Source organism: Coregonus clupeaformis, chromosome 16, assembly GCF_020615455.1.
Source record: "Coregonus clupeaformis isolate EN_2021a chromosome 16, ASM2061545v1, whole genome shotgun sequence".
Taxonomy (NCBI): Eukaryota; Metazoa; Chordata; class Actinopteri; order Salmoniformes; family Salmonidae; genus Coregonus; species Coregonus clupeaformis.
Genome location: NC_059207.1, coordinates 19,895,161 through 19,901,165, shown reverse-complemented (window position 1 = coordinate 19,901,165; position 6,005 = coordinate 19,895,161).

The window sequence follows — 6,005 nt, the reverse complement described above, 5'->3', positions numbered from 1 at the left end:
CACTAAATGTCATACTTATAGAGATAAAAAGAAATAGATATTACAAGTCATATTCTAGATGTATCTCTACTAGAACACGTGTTAAATATAGTGTTAGTACAAGGAACCCATACTCTCAAGAAGCGAGCAATACAACCGTAAAATGGCGAAAACGGATACAACAATATAGAAATTTGAGAAAACAAACTAGATTAAAGTAAAATCTACCTGTGGTACACTAAGGGCAGATTTCCCTGACACAGGTTAAGTCTAGTCCTAGACTAAAAAGCCCTTTCAATCAATAATCTCCATTGATCTTGCTTTTAGGCTCAATCTGTGTTTGGGAAAACATCTTTAAAATCCATTAGCAGCAACATAAATATTACATTTAGTAGGTGTAGGTAAGGGCAAAGCCATAGTGGGGCAAACTATTCTCCAACTTGGTACTAAAATGACCATGTCATTCTCATTCATCATTTAGTTTTATTGTGGCCATGGGACCTTTTACTTTTGGGCCAGGACAGCACCCACCAAAATTATGTCAAACACCCTACAAGAGCTTTTTAACCCAGTTTCTACTTTCAGCGGTGTACACTTTAGCAAGAACATTTTGGTACTGAAGTTGCAAATCGGTGAAAATGTATGGCTCATTTTCATGAGCAGGATTTACTACATTGCCAAAAAAACAACAGCAGGAAAATGGGCTTTATGCTAACGTAACCCTTTTGAAACTTCCAACTCCATCTGTCACATTTCAGTAGAGGTGATAGCACATTACTGCCATCTAGTGGATTAATAAGTGGACAACACAGGGGAATTCTGTACATGGGTCTTTCTATATACTAGGGTACCAGTTCTTGTAGTAGAGCTGTTACAAAGTCATTAATAATAATTATACCATTTTTTTTCTTCATATGAATACATTAAGATATAAAGGGGAACATACACTGAACAAAAATATAAACACAACATGTAAAGTGTTGGTCCTATGTTTTATGAGCTGAAATAAAAGATCACAGACATTTTTCATATACGCACAAAAATAGTATTTCTCTACAATTTTGAGCACAAATTGGTTTACATCCCTGTTAGACAGCATTTCTCCTTTGCCAAGATAATCCATCCATCTGACATATGTGTCATATCAAGAAACTGATTAAACAGCATGATCATTACACAGGTGCACCTTGTGCTGGGGACAATAAAAGGCCACTCTAAAATGTGCAACTTTGTCACAGATGTCTCACGTTTTGAGGGAGCGTGTAATTGGCATGCTGACTGCAGGAATGTCCACCAGAGCTGTTGCCAGAGAATTTAATGTCAATTTCTCTACCATACGCTGCCGCCAACATCATTTTAGAGAATTTGGCAGTACGTCCAACCGGCCTCACAACCACAGACCAGGTGTATGGCGTTGTGTTGATGAGCTGTTTGCTGATGTCAACACTGTGAACAGAGTGCCCCATGGTGGCGTTGGGGTTATGGTATGGGCAGCCATAAGCTACAAACACAATTGCATTTTATCGATGGCAATTTGAATGCACAGAAATACCGTGATGAGGTCCTGAGGCCCATTGTTGTGCCATTCATCCGCCGCCATCACCTCATGTTTCAGCATGATAATGCACGGCCCCATGTCGCAAGGATCTGTACACAATTCCTGGAAGCTGAAAATGTCCCAGTGTAACAGGGTTATATTGGTGATTCCCCTTGCCACTTTATTGTTAAGCCAATGGATTTTTGGTTTTGTCTTGCCTTCACCTACTCAACATGGCATCTTATTGGCTGGTTGGCATAGCTTGCTTACGAGGGAGGATGTTTCAGTTAGAATCATCCCAGTGAACAAGCACCAAACCAGCGGTAAGTTGTTAGTTGCAAAGCACTGTACGTCAAAAGTGATTTTTATACTCCCAAGTGATGATGTAAATGTATAATTTATATCAATTTGTTTGTAAATGTTATTCGAACATCACACATAAGATGCAGTGTTTTTTGGTGAATATTTGTTGTGCATTTTGTTGTAGAGAATTCCAGCTAATACTAGCTAGCAACTTACTGTGTCTGGTGGGGGGTTTGTATATTTTGTACAGTGCGTGAGTGCAGAGTTGGATGGTGAGCCGTGCATTGCATGACGTGCAATTTTGTGCTGTTCCTATCAGGTACATTGTTAAAGATATTATATTGTAATTGTATTATTTTGGTAACTACAGTCCCAGTGAACAAGCACCAAACCAGCGTACGTGAGTGCAGAGTTGGATGGTGAGCCGTGCATTGCATGACGTGCAATTTTGTGCTGTTCCTATCAGAATAAAGCTCCATGACTGGTGTTACAAGATGGAGTTTGTGTTGATGATTGATTATACACAACGCAAGAAGAGTACTGTTACACCAGTTCTTCCATAGCCTGCATACTCACCAGACATGTCACCCATTGAGCATGTTTAGGATGCTCTGGATCGACGTGTACGACAGCGTGTTCCAGTTCCCGCCAACATCCAGCAACTTCGCACAGCCATTGAAGAGGAGTGGGACAACATTCCAGAGGCCACAATCAAAAGCCTGATCAATTCTATGCGAAGGAGATGTGTCCCGCTGCATGATGCAAATGGTGATTTTCTGATCCACGCCCATACCTTTTATTTAAGGTATCTATTCCCAGTCATGTGAAATCCATAGATTATGGCCTAATGAATTTATTTCAATTGACTGATTTCCTTATATAAACTGTAACTTGAAATTGTTGCATGTTGCATTTATATTTTTGTTCAGTAGAGATACATTCAATACACACTACCAGTGAAAAGTTTGGACACACCAACCCATTCAAGGGTTTTTCTTTATTTTTACTATTTCCTACATTGTAGAATAATAGTGAAGACATCAAAAATATGAAATAATACATATGGAATCATGAAGTAACCAAAAAAGTGTTAAACAAATCAAAATATATTTATATTTGAGATTCTTCAAATAGCCACCCTTTGCCTTGACACCTTTGCACACTCTGACGCCACAAGCTTGGCACACCTGTATTTGGGGAGTTTCTCAGATTCTTCTCTGCAGATCCTCTCAAATCAAATCACACTTTATATGTCACATGTGCTGAATACAACAGGTGTAGACCTTACCGTGAAATGCTTACTTACAAGCACTTAACTCCATTTTTTGAACTGCATTGTTGGTTAAGAAAATATTTACTAAATAAACTAAAGTCAAAAAATAAAATAAAGTCAAAAAGTAACACAATAAAATGACATAACAATAACGAGGCTAAATACAGGGGGTACTTCCATGGGGAAATTCTCCCATCTCCACAGAGGAACTCTGGAGCTTTGTCAGAGTGACCATCGGGTTCTTGGTCACCAAGGCCCTTCTTCTCCGATTGCTCAGTTTGGCCGGGCGGCCAGCTCTAGAAAGAGTCTTGGTGGCTCCAAACTTCCTCCATTTAAGATTGATGGAGGCCACTGTGTTCTTCGGGACCTTCAATGCTGGAACCATTTTTTGGTACCCTTCCCCAGATCTGTGCTTTGACACAATTCTGTCTCGGAGCTCTACGGACAATTCCTTCGACCTCATGGCTTGGTTTTTGCTCTGACCTGCACTGTCAACTGTGGGACCAAATATAGACAGGTGTGTGCCTTTCCAAATCATGTCCAATCAATTTAATTTACCACAGGTGGACTCCAATCAAGTTATAGAAACATCTCAAGGATGATCAATCGAAACAGTATGCACCTGAGCTCAATTTCAATTCTCATACTGTTGCAAAGGGTCTGAATACTTATGTAAATAAGGTATTTCTGTTTTCTATTTGTAATAAATGTGCAAACATTCCTAAAAACCTGTTTTCACTGTGTCATTATGGGGTATTGTGTGTAGATTGATGAGGGAAAAATGTACTTAATCAATTTTAGAATAAGGCTGTAACATAACAAAAAGTTGGAAAAGTGAAGGGGTCTGAATACTTTCCGAATGCACTTTATGCCCTAGCTATAGTTAGTCAGTGGTTGCACATCTAACTAGCTGGAATGAAGCTAGGGTGTGAATAGTAGACCTGTAAATATATCATTTCACTGTTTACAGCAGGTCTCCAGCTACCCAGACCTGCCTGATCAGCCTGATTAAGAATATAGAAATGCTGTTGTTTGTCTTTTTCATTCTTCTGGAAGGTTTAGCATGGCTATAAATGATAGAGAAGTTGACTAAAGCAAAAATAGACCTGGCTACTAGTCATGTGACATTTTGAATGACATGGAGATGTTTTGTTGTTGCTAGAAGTTATGGTCTCATTGTGCCTATCTAGACTATTTTTCCTGTAACTACACATGTGAAGTCAGGGCCGCTCCGCCCATTAGGCAGAATTTGGCAGCCGCCTAGAGCGACATATTGACGAGGGCGACATTTTACGAGCTAAACTGAACAAGACACATCTCCAACACATAACACCTCATAATTCTGCCCCAAAACAATACAAACTTCTCTCACTCAGTGGCATATGGGCTATTAAGGTGAACGCTGATGCCGCCCCCTGATAAGCATTGCCCACTTTGCCAAAGGCAGGCGCCCAAAATATGTATCTCATCAATGCACAGCGCGCCTCTCCATGGTGTTGTTGGAGAGGAGCAGTGCTGCGGCTCGCCACCAACGCGCCGTCAAATCATGTAGTCTATACGGAAGAAAGAGTATATAGCCTCTGTTGCCTTTTCTGTAGCCTACATGGTGACCACATTTATGACAAAGTCATAAGACAGACACTTTTTACATCATGTGGGTTTCCGATCAAATATCCTAATTGGCGCCCTTTCAAAAAAATTTAAAATAAAGGTGCTTTGATGTGAATATGAATGAACAAGTTAAGAAACACACCATATCCTAAAAACAGGACAGGTCAAAGTAAAATGGACAATAGCCCATGGAATGAAATGAGGCTACTCATGACTGTCCGGGAGTGTCACTCAGTGGGCTAAACTGTCATAATAATTAGCGATTTCAAGTTTTTAGGCCTATTGGTCAATTTCTGATCTGATCATGGCGAAGAAGAAGAAAAGAAGTGTTCTCCCTGTTTATTTATTATTTTAGTATTTCCTATTTTTGTCAGTCTTATTTCCTCTGCCTGTCTTTTTAGTGTAAAGTTCGTTATTTTGTGTCCTGGCTTCGGGACCATCAGTAAAGTTCCTTGTTTCACCATCTCTGCCTACTGTCTAACCTGCACCGCACCTGGGTCACACCTCACACCAACCCTTACAGGTGTTATGATGGTATGCAATAAACCAAAACTTGTTTTTCAAAAGTGTAGCAAGTTGTGAACTCTGCAAACAACGTTTCCACTCTGACAGCGAGAACGTTAAATGACTGTAATTAATACATGCATTAACAGAAACGTATGTAACCAAATGAGGGTAAATGTACTACTGGTGACATAAGTAATGGGGAATTGATAAAAATAAGCAATCAAAGGGCAAAAAATTCACACCATGAAACAATTAATGCGCAAGAATTGGAGGGAGACCGCTGAGGGCATTCTGAAGAGCAGAGTGCATTCTGGAGAGCAGAGTGCATTCTGGAGAGAAGAGTGTATTCTGGAGAGCAGAGTGCATTCTGGAGAGCAGAGTGCATTCTGGAGAGCACAGTGCATTCTGGAGAGCTGTGCATTCTGGAGAGCAGAGTGCATTCTGGAGAGCAAAGTGCATTCTGGAGAGCAGAGTGGATTCTGGAGAGCAAAGTGCATTCTGGAGAGCAGAGTGCATTCTGGAGAGCAAAGTGCATTCTGGAGAGCAGAGTGCATTCTGGAGAGCAGAGTGCATTCTGGAGAGCAAAGTGCATTCTGGAGAGCTGTGCATTCTGGAGAGCAGAGTGCATTCTGGAGAGCAAAGTGCATTCTGGAGAGCAGAGTGCATTCTGGAGAGCAGAGTGCATTCTGGAGAGCAGAGTGCATTCTGGAGAGCAGAGTGCATTCTGGAGAGCAGAGTCTATTCTGGAGAGCAAAGTGCATTCTGGAGAGCAGAGTGCATTATGGAGAGCAGAGT